The 17,615-nt window shown below is 45.3% G+C and overlaps 1 protein-coding gene across 3 annotated transcripts in view; it reads left to right on the top strand.

Moving 5' to 3' along the window:
* LOC126248160 (organic cation transporter protein) overlaps positions 1–17,615 on the top strand; it is a 518,934-nt gene that overhangs the window by 341,594 nt on the left and 159,725 nt on the right. Inside the window, exon 1 of one of the 3 annotated variants that reach the window (XM_049948907.1) lies at positions 15,328–15,337. The exons of the other annotated variants lie outside the window; for them this stretch is intronic. The gene's annotated coding sequence lies outside the window, so the exon portion shown is untranslated. Of the gene's footprint in view, positions 1–15,327; positions 15,338–17,615 lie in introns of those variants that run through there. 3 annotated transcript variants of the gene reach the window in all.

Raw genomic sequence — 17,615 nt, 5'->3', positions numbered from 1 at the left:
CAACCCCTGCAGTTTGGAAGGGTTTGACTTATCGCTCAAAATATCGAAAGGCCTGTTTTCATCCATCTTCCTTTTTCGTTCAGTGACACTTTCTCTCTCCTACTCCTACCATCATTGTCTCCTATCACTTTCTCAGATATATTTCACAAACATTGAACGCATTTCACGCATATTTGTATACATATTTTAGCTGTATTTCTAGCGAGTTTCGCAGTGCAGTTTCTTTTTTTCGCAGCTTAGTGTTTATGAAGTCGTATCTCCTGAATTATGTACTGTAAAGTGATACAATTTTTCAGGTACATCCAGTAATATATGTGCCTACTGTCTGCGAAGTGTGTCAGTTCTCACGCATCTCAGTATCTGGCGTCATACCCCCTGAATTATGTGTCGTATATGCACTGCAAAGCCAAAGAAACTGGTACACCTGAGTAATATCGTGTAGGGCCCTTGCCAGCACGCACAAGTGCCGCAACACGACGTGGCATGGACTCGACTAATGTCTGAAGTAGTGCTTGGAGGGAGGGGGGAGGTAGGGGGGGGGACGTTGCAAGGCATCCCAGATATGCTCAATAATGTTCATGTCTGGGGAGTTTGGTGGTCAGCGGAGGTTAAACTCAGAAGAGTGTTCCTGGAGCCACTCTGTAGCAATTCTGAACGTGTGGGGTGTTGCATTGTCCTGCCGAAACTGCCCAAGTCCATCGTAATGAACAATGGACATGAATGGATGCAGATGAGCAGATAGGATGCTTACGTACGTTTCACCTGGCAGAGTCGTATCTAGACGTATCAGGGATCCCATATCACTCCAACTGTACATGCCCCACACCATTATAGAGCCTCCACCAGCTTGAACAGTACCCTGCTGACACTCAGGGTCCATAGATTCATGAGGTCGTTTCCATACCCGCACACGTCCCTCCGCTCGATACAATTTGAGACGAAACTCGTCCGATCAGGCAACATGTTTCCAGTCATCAACTGTCCAATGTCGGTCTTCACGGACCCAGGCGAGGCGTAAAGCTTTGTGTCCTGCAGTCATCAAGGTTACACGACTGAACCTTCGACTCCGAAAGCCTATATCGATGATGTTTCGTTGAATGGATCGCATGCCGATACTTATTGCTGGCCAAGAATTGAAATTTGCAGCATTTCCGGATAGGTTGCACTTCTGCCATGCTGAACGATTCTCTTCAGTCGTCGTTGGTCCTGTTTTTGCAGGATCTTTTTCCGTCCGTAACGATGCCGGAGATTTGATGTTTTACTGGATTCCTGATATTTACGGTGCAGTTGTGAAATAGTCGTACGGGAAAATCCCCACCTCATTGCTACCTCGGAGATGCTGTGTCCCATCGTTAGTGCGCCGATTGTAACATCACGTTCAAACGCACTTTAATCTTGAGAACCAAACATTGTAACAGTAGTAACCGATCTAACAACTGCGCCAGACACTTGTTGTCTTATACGAGGTGTGGCTAGAAAAAAACCGGACTAGTACAGGTGAAACAATAAAACGTATGCAATAAGGCTGAAAGTCGCGTGGCCTGTCACGTGACTCTCGCTCCGCCTACTGCTCGAATTTCATCTGCCTTCTGCACTCAGTCTGCCCGTGGCGTCTGTTTTAAGTAGTTGACGTTTTGTCTGTGCGTCGGAAAATGTTGAGTGTACAGAAAGAACAGCGTGTTAACATCAAATTTTGTTTCAAACTAGGAAAATCTGCAAGTGAAACGTTTGTAATGTTACAACAATTGTACGGCGATGATTGTTTATCGCGAACACTAGTGTTTGAGTGGTTTAAACGATTTAAAGATGGCGGCGAAGACACCAGTGATGACACTCGCACTGGCAGACCATTGTCAGCAAAAACTGATGCAAACATTGAAAAAATCGGTAAACTTGTTCGACAAGATCGCCGTTTAACAATCAGAGCAGTGTCTGAGTTAACAGGAGTTGACAAGGAAAGTGTTAGGCAGATTCTTCATGAAAGTTTCAACATGAACAAAGTGTGTTCAAAAATGGTTCCAAAGTGTCTCACAATTGAACAGAAGGAACGCCGAAGAATGATTTGTTCTGACATCCTGGAAAACATTGAAAGTGATCCCACCTTCTTACAAAATGTTATTACTTGCGATGAATCGTGGTTTTTTACTTACGATCCCGAAACTAAACGCTAATCGATGCATTGGAAAACTCCTGGTTCTCCACGACAAAAAAAAGCACGAATGTCAAAATCGAAATTCGAGGCAATGATGATTGTTTTTTTTGACATCAAAGGGATTGTGCACATTGATTGGGTACCAGGGGGACAAACAGTGAATTAGCATTACTACATTAGCGTCCTGGCTACCCTACGTGAGCGAGTACGGAGAAAACGGAACGATTTGTGGAGAAAAAAGTCATGGATCCTTCACCAAGACAATGCCCCAGCTCACAGTGCGTTGTCAGTGAAGACGTTTTTGGCAAAACACAACATTCCCATCTTAGATCATCCACCCTACTCACCTGATTTGGCCCCCTGTGACTTTTTTCTTTTCCCTAAAGTCAAGTCAGCTTTGAAAGGAACTAGATTTGAGACTGTTGAAGCAGTAAAAGAAAAAGCGACGGAAGTAATGTATGGACTTACCGAAAATGATCTGCAGCATTGCTATGAACACTGGAAAATTCGTATGGAGCGGTGTAGAGACCGAGGAGGAGAGTACATTGAAGGAGATAACATGAAATTGTAAATAATTGTAAATAAATGTTATTTCCAGCATCAGTCCGGTTTTTTTCTAGCCGCACATCGTATGCCGTTGCGACCGCAGCGCTGTATTCTGCCTGTTTATATATCTTTATATATCTTTGTATTTTAAGACTCATGCCCATACCAGTTTCTTTGTCGCTTCAGTGTACATACGTTCTTGTTTTTCTGATGTCCCAACCTATTATAGATACTCGGTTAACTAGCAAGCAGAACTCCGCAGCCAGGGTGATCCATTGCTCGTGACCGGGCCAAATATCTCACGAAATAAGCGTCAAACGAAAAAACTACAAAGAACGAAACTTGTCTAGCTTGAAGGGGGAAACAAGATGGCGCTATGGTTGGCCCGCTAGATGGCGCTGCCATAGGTCAAACGGATATCAACTGCGTTTCTTTATTGGAACTGCCATTTTTAATACATATTCGTGTAGTACGTAAAGAAATATGAATGTTATAGTTGGACCAAATTTTTCGCTTTGTGATAGATGGCGCTGTAATAGTCACAAACATATGGCTCTCAATTTTAGACGAACACTTGGTAACAGGTACGTTTTTTAAATTAAAATACAGAACTGAGGTACGTTTGAACATTTTATTTCGGTTGTTCCAAGGTGATACACGTACCATTGTGAACTTATCATTTCTGACAACGCATGCTGTTACAGCGTGATTACCTGTAAATACCACATTAATGCAATAAATGCTCAAAATGATGACCGTCAACCTCAATGGCTCTGAGCACTATGCGACTCAACTTCTGAGGTCATCAGTCGCGAACTTAGAACTTATTAAACCGAACTAACCCAAGGACATCACACACACCCATGCCCGAGGCAGGATTTGAACCTGCGAACGTAGCGGTCGCTCGGTTCCAGACTGCAGCGCCTAGAACCGCACGGCCACTCCGCAACCTCAATGCATTTGGCAATACGTGTAACGACATTCCTCTCAACCGCGAGTAGTTCGCCTTCCGTAATGTTCACATATGCATTGACAATGCGCTGACGCATTTTGTCGGCAGGTGGATCACGATATCAATTCGGGGACGTCAGATCCGGTAAACGTGCGGGCCATGGTATGGTGCTTCGACGACCAATCAACCTGTCATGAAATATGCTACTCAATACCGCTTCAACCGCACGCGAGCTATGTACCGGACATCCATCAGGTTGGAAGTACATCACCATTCTCTCATGCAGTGAAACATCTTGTAGTAACATCGGTAGAACATTACGTAGGAAATCAGCAAATATTGCACCATTTAGATTGACATCGATAAAATGGGAGCCAATTATGCTTCCTCCCATAATGCCGCACCATACATTAACCCGCCAAGGTCGCTGATGTTCCACTTGTCGCAGTCATCGTGGATTTTCCGTTACCCAATAGGGCATATTATGCCGGTTTACGGTACCGCTGTAATTTCTCTTGTGCCCAGTGGCAGAACTGCACACGAAGTTCAAAGTCGTCGCCATGAAATTCCTGGTGCATAGAAATACGGTACGGGTGCAATCTATGTTGATGTTGCATTCTCGACACCGACGTTTTTGAGATTCCCGATTCTCGCGCAATTTGTCTGCTACTGATGTGCGGATTAGCCGCGACAGCAGTTAAAACTCCTACTTGGGCATCATCAATTGTTGGAGGTCGTGGTTGACGTTTCACATGTGGCTGAACACTTCCTGTTTCCTTAAATATCGTAACTATCCGGCGAACGGTCCGGACACTTGGATGATGTCGTCCAGGATACCGAGCAGCATACATAGCACACGCCCGTTGGGCATTTTGATCACAATAGCCATACATCAACACGATATCGACCTTTTCCGCAATTGATAAACGGTCCATTTTAACACGAGTAATTTATCACGAAGCAAATACCGTGATACCACATACTTATATGTTTTTGACTATTACAAAGCGAAAAAATTGGTCCAACTAAATCATTTGTATTTCTTTACGTACTACATGAATATGTAATAAAAAATGGGGGTTCCTATTTAAAAAACGCAGTTGATATCCGTTTGACCTATGGCACCGCCATCTGGTTTCCCCTTCAAGCTAGACATGTTTCGTTCTTTGTAGTTTTTCCGTTTGACGCTTATTTCGTGAGATATTTGGCCCCGTCACTATCAATGGACCACCCTGTATACACTGTCTAGTTGACGCTAGCGAACCGATGGCGTGGAATATCAAGAAGTGACTGCGATTGCGCTCAAAGAGACCTCGAAGATAGGACAACTTCCTGCCTCATCACGGTACTAATTTAGCATCTCCTGACGAAATTACCTACTGGTGATTATGTTATAGACTCATGACAACCCTTACCGCGAGGCCTGGCCCTGGACCCGTATGCCTTTGACAAATGAAATCTGGTCACGTTGCTTCTTCTCAGAGCCTCGACGAACAGATATGTCCATCGTGCTCGTGATTATTGTGACGTGTGGCGACTCCAGTGAGCCTTCTCCAGCTGCCGTGTTCAGAGAAGCTGCCGCAGTGGTCGCCGTGTGGATACGTGTCTTGCTGGAAACGGGCCCATTTCCTCCATGACGGGGCTGCGAGATTCTGCACGGCTGATGACCACTATGTCTGCACCTTGATCCACAAACCCCGTGGGGCTGCTGAGATCCATATTCGCATGACAATCACCAACGCAGTATTGCGGAACGATAGACCACGGCTTCGATAGGCCGCGAACCTATCACTGAGCAATTCCCACATTCGCCGTTAGACTGCTCTGTTTCTCACACGATGCACGACACCATCTTCACACAATCAGCGGATACCAAAATGCGAATTTCTAATATGGAACCCTCTGCTTGATCTGCCCTTATGCGTAGAATCTAGACGGCGTTTCGCGTTCCTTCTCTCAGTGATTGTTTTCAAATGCTAGTCATTTGCATCTCCAGGTAATGACTACTATCCATGCCATGTGAGTGGTTGCATGCCACTTTTGTGGTGTTGCAATTTCAATGGCTAGCAGTGCACTGTTGCACACTTGTGTGTCGGAGTACCACTAAACAAACTAAAAAGGACTGAACGAGAAACTGGAAGCAAGAGAGGATATTGAGAACGTCCTTTATCTCGTTCAAAGGAAATGATGAATAGAGATGTCGGCATGATCGTGAGCCACAAATCCAGTTCACTGATAAGATGTGTGGACGATGAGTTGCTTTTATAGAAATGAGAATTAGCTAGCCATATCGCCGGTTTTGTATTTATTTTCTGGAGCAGGCAAAAATGACTGCTTGATTCTACCAAGTGGAAACGGACTAGCAAGCGATGAGGGTCAGTTAATGTGAGATCGAAGGACAAGTTCGGTGCAGGGAAGTTCATCAGGAATGGCAGGATTAAAGCAAAAGGAGAGAAATGAAGAAACGGGCAACGAATGTCAGCGTAGCGCGATACTCAGATGGAAAGAAATAATGAAGAATAACTGTGGTGTCACCGCCAGACAGCACACTTGCTAGGTGGTAGCCTTTAAATCGGCCGCGGTCCGTTAGTATACGTCGGACCCGCGTGTCGCCACTATCAGTGATTGCAGACCGAGCGCCGCCACACGGCAGGTCTAGTCTAGAGAGACTCCCTAGCACTCGCCCCAGTTGTACAGCCGACTTTGCTAGCGATGGTTCACTGTCTACATACGCTCTCATTTGCAGAGACGACAGTTTAGCATAGCCTTAAGCTACGTCATGTGCTACGACCTAGCAAGGCGCCATATTCAGTTACTATAATTATTTCAAGAATGTATTCTGAACAGATAATATTGTGACTCGTGTACCGTCAACAGCGACGTTCATCATTAATGGATTAAAGTTAAGTATCAAACTAATTACGTCCGCTTTCTGAATTCTAGTTCCTTGTCATGTTCCAGACCTCACGTCAGTATAGTCCTTCCCTCCTCACGCCAGCCAGCGTGAGCTAAAACGCGTGCATTTCGGCCTCCAGTTGTAACACGGTGTTGGCTCTTCTGCCAACACTACAATAACAATAATAAGAGAAGTAAAAGATAAAATGTTTTCGATCTGTAATATTGATATCCGAGGCAAGTTGACTTTCTAAGAAACAAAGTAATTACACCCCGCATCTACGGGCATTTTTTGTGTGTTCTTTGATTCAATACAAAAAAACTGAATCAAAATTTGCCAAGAAAATACAGTTAATTTATTTTTCATTGTGACCTAGATAATCTGAAGAATGCCCTCCACTCAGCGGCATTGATTGTTTAATGATGGAAAAGTACTGCGTGTGAACCTACAATGACACCCTACAGTGGCCGAGCGGTTCTAGGTGCTTCAGTCCGGAACCGCGCGACTGCTACGGTGGCAGGTTCAAATCCTGCCTCGGGCGTGAATGTGCGTGATGTCCTTAGGTTAGTTAGGTTTAAATAGTTTTAAGTTCTAGGGGACTGATGAGCTCAGATGTTAAGTCCCATAGTGCTCAGAGCCATTTGAACCATTTGACACCCTACACAGACTATTACAGTAAATTCCGTTGTACGAGTGGGGATGAAAAGGACGTTAAGGATACTTTAAGTACTAACGTTTAAATGGTGTGATTATGCAACGAGAAATATGCGGAAGCAATCGAACGTGACATGTAACTCCATCTACGGGACAAGTTATGTTACAGGAAGTAGTTCGCGTGCCGTACAAGTCATCTTGACGCACATTGTTACGTGCGTTATCTGTCTGTCCTATGAGAACACTTAATATTTCGTCGCTTGGCTGGTATACGTAAGCTCTTCCTCCTAACCACAGGAAGCAGTGCTGTCCAACTGCGTGTCGCAAATCCTCTCTGCAGCCCACATCCGCTGCGAAAGCGTGTGGTCAAGCCTTACGCAAGTTGCAGCTTGTGAGCAGTCCAGCTGAATGGAGCAGCTAGCAAGAAATGGCAGTCGACTAATGTAAAAGGGCGATAGGTTTCAAAATATTCAAATGTTCCTAATGGACCAAACTGCTGAGGTCACCGGTCCCTAGACTTACACACTACTTAAACTAACTTACGCTAAGGACAACACACCCGTCCATGCCCGAGGGAGGACTCGAACCTCCGGCGGAAGGGACCGCGCGATTCGTGACATGGCTCCTCTAACCGCGCACCCACTCCACGCGGCGAAAGTTTCTCTTGCTGCCAGCATCTACACTCGCAGAGAGAATTGTGGGCCATGTACCAAGCGAGATTTCATGTGGAATAGACGTGGGGCCTGCCGTTCACGTATATCTTTTCCTTATCCGCCATATGCACGTCACACCCGTAAATCAAACGGGAGGCTACTATTTAAAAGTTCGTAGAATCCCGACGCTGAATATTACTGCATTGTGTCCGTAAGTAAGGGGGAAAAATGTGAAAGTTGACTGAGATCTTCCTCAGATGGGACATAAAAACCAACGTGGACGATCAGTTGGCCGATTTTTGTGACGTGAAAACGCGAACTTTCACGTTGCGGAGCATTTCCGAGCGTGGAAATTGGAATAAGGCTCATCAGATTTTTGTTTCGTGAAGAGGAAAGTGGTCAATGAGATGTAAGATCGATTGCTACGGCAAAGGCAGAACATAAGTGACGTCATATTGGATTACGTCGTTTCAGTACTGGTTAAAAACAGTCTTGGTTGCAATTTTAGTTTTTTATTTTTCAACTACGCGTTTCGCCTTATTTAGGCATCTTCAGGTTGATCTTAATTTGATATTTCTTAGAACGATCCTTTAGACAGTGTAGCCAAAGGGCATCGTCAATACATCAGGCTAGCATCGCCTTCGTTAAACTCAGTAAAATATTTTCTAAATGGACGCGAGGGACAGCCATGCGGATAAGGTGCCTGTCATCTCGACTGCTAGTGATACGAGGCCGTTGGGATCCAGCACGGCGTTCCGTATTACCCTCCTGAACCCACCGATTCCATATTCTGCTAACAGTCATTGGATCTCGACCAACGAGAGCACCAATGACGCGATACGATAAACCGCAATCGCGATAGGCTACAATCCGACCTTTATCAAAGTCGGTAACGTGATGGTACGCATTTCTCCTCCTTACACGAGGCATCACAACAACGTTTCACCAGGCAACGCCGGTGAACTGCTGTTTGTGTATGAGAAATCGGTTGGAAACTTTCCTCACGTCAGCACGTTGTAGGTGTCGCCACCGGCGCCAACATTGTGTGAATGCTCTGAAAAGCTAATCATTTGGATATCACAGCATCTTTCTCCTTGCCGGCCGCTGTGGCCGTGCGGTTCTAGGCGCTACAGTCTGGAATCGCGTTAACTGCTACGGTCGCAGGTTCGAATCCTGCCTCGGGCATGGATGTGTGTGATGTCCTTAGGTTAGTTAGGTTTAATTAGTTCTAAGTTCTAGGCGACTGATGACCTCAGAAGTTAAGTCGCATAGTGCTCAGAGCCATTTTTTTTTAACCATCTTCCTCCTGTCGGTTAAATTTCGCGTCTGTAGCACGTCATCTTCGTGGTGTAGCAATTTTAGTGGCCAGTAGTGTAGTTTCTCATTTATTACGACAGTGCTGTCGTATTCGGTAATAGCAAGGTTTACATCTCCGTTTCCGCAGATTCACCGGGATGGTTGCTACGAAATGCTGCAGCCGATTATCGGCCGCGCCTTCGTCCCCTAGTGACCTCTGCGGGTTATGTAGTCTTGAAACTTGCCTTCCTTCTTCCGCAACGGTCCAGAACAGCGTCAGGGCCATAAGCGGCCTGTCTGTTCGTATCAAGCCGAACGGGAGCGACGAAGGTCGATACTGACTGGTGTTATAAGCTTCACGAGATGCTCCGTAGTAGAGGATGCGATATATTTGCGCGGAACTCGCCACTCTTTTCATCGATCCGAGCTTCATCTTACCGATTGCCTGAGATAAAAACTCTTTTCTTAAGTACTGTCTAATTTTTTTTCAATAAAAGTTGGTTCTGATATAGCGTAACAGCCACTGTCGATCAGTAAATTAAATGTCTCGAATTTCTCCGTCCCTTTTCATATCGATCTTTTCACTTGCATTTCCGTTATAAGTTTTCTTCGTGTGATTGAAGTTTTCGTATTTGTTTCTCTTTCAGTAACTATCCCCAGCTGTGTTAACACGTAGTCAGAACATGTAGCCAGAACCAGGTGTTACAGGTTTTGTTAATGTGTGTGTGAAATCTTATGGGACTTAACTGATAAGGTCATCAGTCCCTAAGCCTACACACTACTTAACTGAAATTATCCCAAGGACACACACACACACACACACACACACACACACACACACACACACACACACACACACACACACACACACACACACACACACACACACACACACACACACACACACACACACATGCCCGAGGGAGGACTCGAACCTCCGCCGGGAATAGCCGCACAGCCCATAGACCGCTCGGCTAATCCCGCGCGGCGTTTTGTTAATCAATAGCTTCGTACAATAATTCTGCAAAGCCTTTTTTTTTTAGAAAATCCTGTTGAGACACTTCAAGTATTTCAGTGAAAGCATTTCGATTCTGGAAACTGATTGTACGTCAAAGGCGGTGTTTTAGTACTATTAATGAAATTAATGAATTAAAACATTGATAACTCTCGTACTTCTTTGCAAAGACAAAATCCCATTTCAGTTTCGTAATCCTCTGATCAGACACTATCTTTGATATACATCACAAGAACATTCTGTTTGGTCTTCACTGGTATTTTTTTTCTGTTGATTGTCACTGTGGTATATTTTTAGTCCTTACAGCCTTCCCCCTTTCAGACCGGTTCAATAAGTCTTGTGGTGTCACCGCCAGACACAACACTTGCTAGGTGGTAGCCTTTAAATCGGCCGCGGTCCGTTAGTATACGTCGGACCCGCGTGTCGCCACTATCAGTGATTGCAGACCGAGCGCCGCCACACGGCAGGTCTAGAGAGACTTCCTAGCACTCGCCCCAGTTGTACAGCCGACTATGCTAGCGATGGTTCACTGACAAAATACGCTCTCATTTGCCGAGACGATAGATGAACATAGCCTTCAGCTACGTCATTTGCTACGACCTAGCAAGGCGTCATTATCAGTTACTATTGATATTATGAATCATGTACCGTCAAGACCTACGTTCTTCATTAACGGATTAAAGTTAAGTATTCCACCAGCTACGTCCGTTTTTCTAAATTCTAATTTCCTTGTCCTGTTCCAGACCTCACGCCAGCCTGCGTGAGCTAAAACGCGTGCCTTTCGGCCTCCTCTAGTAACACGGTGTTGGTTCTCCTGCCAACCAAAACAAGTCTATTATATAAAAAAAAAATATTTGCTTGTGAACTGAACCGGCATCTTCTGAGGAACCCAGAATGCCATTTGTATCAACCGAATTATCCATATAAATTATCATCACCGTAATTTAAGATTGCAAGAAAATTAATTTGCATCAGAATACACACAATAATTCTGTAATGTAACTCATTTGACGCCATAAAAATGACGTAACAAGCAGACCCCTCAGTTGGAGGTAACTGTCTTGGCACTATCTGACAGCTGCTGCTCTACATACATATTTTCAAGATTACGCTGTATTGTCGATGCTGAGTGAGTGTTTAAGGAGACCATACACCGAAGCTGATCAGTCTTCTATTCATACCCCAAGGACAGAAACATTGTACCCAGTCTGTCTGCATACAGAGTAAATTCCGCGGCAAGTATGACAAAGTGTTCAAACTGTTTGCGTAGCGTGTATCTAAGGCGGGTACCAGCCCGTGATTCACCTAGTGGTACGTGGGAAAGCACCTAAAAAGCACAGCCAGGCTAGCCGGCACGTCGATATCTCGTCGTTAATGAGCCGGCCAAATTCGATCCGGAGCCGGCATACTTCCCCGTCCCGAAAGCGATCGTGTTAATAAGCGTGTCTGCTGGGACGAGTGGCGCTGTATTGCTTTTGCCTAGTGTGAAGTCGGCTACAGTGATGCAGCAAGAGAGTTTAGTTCGTCTCACTTGTATTCTTGTGTACACATGGAAGCCAAATAAATCACCATTCCACAAAATTTTTCTTCATCACTTCCAACGTCAACTACCATTTCAAACGAAAATGATGCCGTGAAGTTGCAACCCTGGAGGAAAATACAACCGGGCAAGAAAAGTTTATCCACGGAATTTGGCAGTCTACATTATTAGTGGGGGACTTACAAATACCATTTCAAGTAGATATAGCTAGACGTCGCGGGATTCCTGTTATTGTGTCCTGCATCGTTTCACTCAGTACTGGTCTTCTCACGAGCTATAAGAAGACTACTGTTTTACCGAATAGTATGACGAATCCATCTTTCGAACGATATTTTTCGTCTATTTTTTTTTCTGTTACGTAACTCACGGCGCTATTCCTGCGACGTACATACACGTGCAGTACAGGTCTCTCTTTCCTCACTGGATAGTCAAAATTGAACACAGCATCGTCGAATTATTGTTACGTTTTCCGACGAATGGGATGTGCTGTTAAGAGCACTCGGGAATACAATACATATCGCCAGCCGCATCAGGATAGTACCACGTAGTATCTGGAATATCTTTGTAGAAGCGTCAATTTGACGAAGAAGGAACGAAATTCTGCCTACTTTGTACCTCGCTTTAAAACCATATGCGAAAGAATAATTGTAGTGTTGGGAACCTATGTCGGAACGTATCGGATCACTTTATCGTAACATGTGGCGACGACTATTCGTTAATTATCACGACAAACGGAAACAGATGTTTCCATGAGCTTAATGAAAACACTTCGCAGCAAAATTGTATACTGTGGTATTACCAAAATAATGTCCTACACAGAATTACGCTGGGTGAACATTAATAAAACCTACAAACTATAGGGACGGATTACTGACTGGAAATGGAGAACAAGTGGTATGAACTTGTGTCTGGGAATGCATCGTTGCCACAGTAGAGGGTGCAGAGGAATGACAATTCCTCTAACCGCGTGCCGTATGTTGCAGGCAGTGTGACTGACACAGCATACTGTAACCAGCAGAATGGTCTGGAATTCATGTCGGGAATAAGACGAGATGGTGTTTCTCTACGGCCAATCATATGGAAACGGTCGAGAGGTAGCACGGATGTACCAAACCAAGTACCCCCACAGACACCAATCACATCACACAACATTTCAAGCCCTTTTTGGGCGTTTGTGTGATTATAGGCCCTTTCAGATAGACGAACGTGCAGAAAGGGGGCGGACTGTTGCATACATCAGATTTGGAGGCCCGGGTCCTACAGGATATTGAGACGAACCCCAGTACAAGCTCCAGGCAAGTGGCCCGCCAGCATGTTTATACCTAAAGTACGGTTATGTGTATCCTGCATGACAACCGCTACTATCCCCATCACCTACATTGTCACTGAGGCCACTTTGAACATGTGTTGTGACGTGGATGCGATGCTTCTTTGTATTGTGTTACGGGACGATTTGTTATCGCTGCATTTCCGCACAGATGTTCGTAGAACCGTTCTTCCTCAATTTCCAATCAGGAACCTGTCCCTGCAGTCTGTTGGTTTTATTAATCTCCATCCTGTGTATAAACTGTTGCAATGTTTATGAAGATCAGGCGGCTTCGTGTATTTTGATCAGAGATGCAGTATTCTTAATACATTAAATTGCCTTTTTTTACCTGTGTGGTGAGAACAACATGTAACACAGGGAGTTTGAACGCGTTAGTTTCGACACCGTTGATTCTCATTTTAAAAATCAAAAAAGACGTATCTAGAGCGCTATACATATACTACTGGCCATTAAAGTAGCTACACGAAGAAGAAATGCAGATGATAAACGGGTATTCATTGGACAAATATACTAGAACTGACATGTGATTACAATTTGACGCAATTTGCCCGGGTTCCCGGGTTCGATTCCCGGCGGGGTCACGGATTTTCTCTGCCTTGTGATGACTGGGTGTTGTGTGATGTCCTTAGGTTAGTTAGGTTTAAGTAGTTCTAAGTTCTAGGGGACTGATGACCATAGACGTTAAGTCCCATAGTGCTCAGAGCCATTCACGCAATTTGGGTGCATAGATCCTGAGAAATCAGTACCTAGAGCAACCACTACTGGCCGTAATAACGGCCTTGATACGCCTGGGCATTGAGTCAAACAAAGCTTGGATGGCGTGTACAGGTACAGCTGCCCATGCAGCTTCAACACGATACCACAGTTCATCAAGAGTAGTGACTGGCGTATTGTGACGAGCCAGTTGCTCGGCCACCATTGACCAGACGTTTTCAATTGGTGAGAGATCTGGAGAATGTGCTGGCCAGGGCTGCAGTCGAACATTTTCTGTATCCAGAAATGCCCGTACAGAACCTGCATCATGCGGTCGTGCATTATCCTGCTGAAATGTAGGGTTTCTCAGGGTTCGAATGAAGGGTAGAACCACAGGTTGTAACACATCTGAAATGTAGCGTCTACTGTTCAGTGACGTCAATGCGAACAAGAGGTGACCGAGACGTGTAACAAATGGCACCCCATACCATCACGCTGGGTGATAGGCCAGTAGGGCGATGACGAATACACGCTTCTAATGTGTGTTCACCGCGATGTCGCCAAACACGGATGCGACCGTGATGATACTGTAAATACAACCTGGATTCATCCGAAAAAATGACGTTTTGCCATTCGTGCACCCAGGTTCATCGTCGAGTACACCATCGCAGGCGCTCCTGTCAGTGATGCAGCGTCAAGGGTAACCGCAGCCATGGTCTCCGAGCTGATAGTCCATGCTGCTGCAAACGTCGTTGAACTGTTCGTGCATATGGTTGTTGTCCTGCAAACGTCCCCATCAGTTGACTCAGGGATCGAGACGTGGCTGCACGATCCGTTACAGCCTTGCGGATATGCCTGTCATCTCGACTGCTAGTGATACGAGGCCGTTGGGATTCAGCACGGCGTTCCGTATTACCCTCCTGAACCCACCGATTGCATATTCTGCTAACAGCCATTGGATCTCGACTAACGCGAGCAGCAATGTCGCGCTACGATAAACCGCAAAGTCGGAAACGTGATGGTACCCATTTCTCCTCCTTACACGAGCCATCACAACATTTCACCAGGCAACGCCGGTCAGCTGCTGTTTGTGTATGAGAAACCGGTTGGAAACTTTCCTCGTGTCAGCACATTGTAGGTGTCGCCACCGGCGGCAACCTTGTGTGAATGCTGTGAAAAGCTAATCATTTGCATATCACAGCATCTTCTTCCTGTCGGTTGAATATCGCGTCTGTAGCATCTTCGTGGTGCAGCAATTTTAATGGTGTAGTTATCGTTTGTGGCGCTTTAAACCAGACCAGTACAATTAATACTGTTAAAAATATTGAGTAGCGGCAACTTTAATGATGATATGTCATTCATCAACCGCCTTCTTTAACGAATCTTATTTGTATGTAATTATTTCGTCTATTATATTCCTTACAACGTACGCATCTGTCGGTATGACGGCAAGTTTTATTGAAGGGAGATACGGTGCCCTGGCCACTATCATGTGCGAACTTGTTTGCGCCACTTGTCGCGTGGCGGCGCTGCCGCGGCCGGCCCGGCAGGAAGGCGTATTAAAAGGGCTTGCCGCCGCTGGGTGCGCACTCAGTCGCCTGCCGCCGCCAGAGGTGAGTCTCTCTTCCTGTCACTCCAGCCCATCAACAACAATGCCACGTGCCCTCGCCGTCACTTCGCAATTTTCCGCCACCGTCTCGCGGCAGAACAGTGGTAACAAACATTTTTTCTGCGTCAGAGTGGTAGAGTGAGATAGTATCACCTATCTGAATCCCGGTTGTGATGACCGACTCGTGTCTGGCGTAGTCAGACATCTAGTTTAGGTGTGATAGTGAGTTTACGAAGCGATCGAATGTTAATACGGAATAGGAGTTGTTATTAACTTATAAGGCGCCTATGTTAATTGTGGTTGAGCGGGTCTGTCGGATATGGCGGTCCATATAGTAAGCCTACGGTTTGAATTGTTATATACTCCACGTACATTGATGCGGGACAGATGGTATTCAAGTTCGGTATACTGCTGTTCTGCTTTGACAAATGACTTCATCGTCGGCACTTTTTCCTTTACAAAGATTACGGTGTAAGACTGAATTTTACTGTAGGTGAATGTCTAGGTTATTTTGGAAGGTGACAATTTCATTGAGAGTTACGTGACAATAGTCTTGATTACTAATCCTGCTTGAGCTCCTTGTCTTCGCGCTGATGTACTCGATTTTTGTATAGTTTCATTTATGCCGAAACATGTTTCGCGTTTTCGTTCACCATCAAATGGCGTAATACGTTTACAACTTCGTCAGTAAAACTTTTTTCTCGACTACGTCGTAAACGCTGCAACTTCCTTTTGTTCTGTAGCCGGCCGAGTGGTTCTAGGGGCTTCAGTCTGGAACCCCGGGACCGTTACGGTCGCAGGTTCGAATCCAACCTCGGGCATGGATGTGTGTGATGTCCTTAGGTTAGTTAGGTTTAAGTAGTTCTAGGGGACTGATGACCTCAGATGTTAAGTCCCGGAGTGTTCAGAGGCATTTGAACTTTTTTTTTCTGTACTTGCGGCTCATTTTTCCGCCTTTATATGCGTAGCATAAACACTTTTAGGTTCACCGATACGTTTGTCGCCACATTATGAGTGCTACGCTATACCGGCGAAGTGCCTGTGCTATACACATAAAGGCAGAAAAACGGACCTGCAGCGTTATAACGCAATCGATAAAAACGTTAAACTGACGAAGATGTAAATGTATTACGCCAGTTGAAGGTGGATGAAGACGCTAAGCACGTCTTGGTATGAATAAAGCTGTACAAAAGTGGCTGCTTGTTTATTTCTTCAAATAATAAAAAGTTGTGGTAATAGATTGATCTACAGTATAACACGGCGTTTGCGTCATCTCTATCTATAAGGCACTTTTCGTTATAACTAAAACTTAATTCAGGAACGCTGTATTAGTCAATAGACAAAGTTCCGATCCGTATTTTGGTGCAAATTATGTGCGTATGTCGTGCTTGAAGTATGAAAAAGTCAAGGCGTGGGGAGGTGGGCGAGGGGAACTGCACTACGTATCTCTATTCGGCTACGGAAGACGCCTTTGAGGATTTCATAAACGAGTTTCGGGTGAATTGTGCAATAGACCTGGTCTTTGGATGTAAATTCTTGAAGCGCGCGAAAGTTTGTAATGTAAAGAAAGATAAAGAGGTCCCCTAAACGCCGTTTCCCAGCCCTGCAACCATTTTCCACACATACTGACGACAGTAGCACGTAAACAGACGCTGGGCCATAATAACCCTCCCTTTGCGTTAGGCGCTTATGACAGCGACTTTTCCAGTGTGCGGTCCGTATCGTCCCCGTTTCCCTTATGTACGTGGGTTGCCCAGAAAGTAATGCACCACTTTTTTTTTCTTGGACAGTTCTTTATTGAACATAATGAGAATTACACACACGAAAGAATGGTGTTTATTCTAGATGTCATATTTTTCACGTAATCTCCATCCTGTTCTATGGCCTTCCTCCAGCGCGAAACAAGAGCGTGTGCCCTGTCGGTACCAATTCTCGTTCTGGTGGCGGGGCCAGTGCTTCATTGTGTGAACTTCCTTTGCTGATTGACAGATGCAGTGCCAACTGCCGAGTCGTTCTCGCGAATGACATCAGCTCGCTGCAACATGTCAGGTGTGACAACCGTGGATGGTCTGTCCGACCGCTGCAAATCGTGGAGAACTCCGCCGAACTGCCTTCTGATGACCTCACCCTCCGTGCCCAGCGTCTATGGCCAGCAAAGTTGTTTAAAATCAGAAGTGTGTTCCTGGAGCCACTTTTTAGAAATTCTGGACGTGTTGAGTGTCGCATTGTCCTACTGGAATTTCCTAAGTCCGTCGGCGTGCACAATGGACATCTGATCAGAG

This window comes from Schistocerca nitens, chromosome 3, assembly GCF_023898315.1.
Source record: "Schistocerca nitens isolate TAMUIC-IGC-003100 chromosome 3, iqSchNite1.1, whole genome shotgun sequence".
NCBI classification, from domain to species: Eukaryota; Metazoa; Arthropoda; class Insecta; order Orthoptera; family Acrididae; genus Schistocerca; species Schistocerca nitens.
Note: the sequence above shows the minus strand (reverse complement) of the source record. Positions and strands in the feature narration are given on the sequence as shown.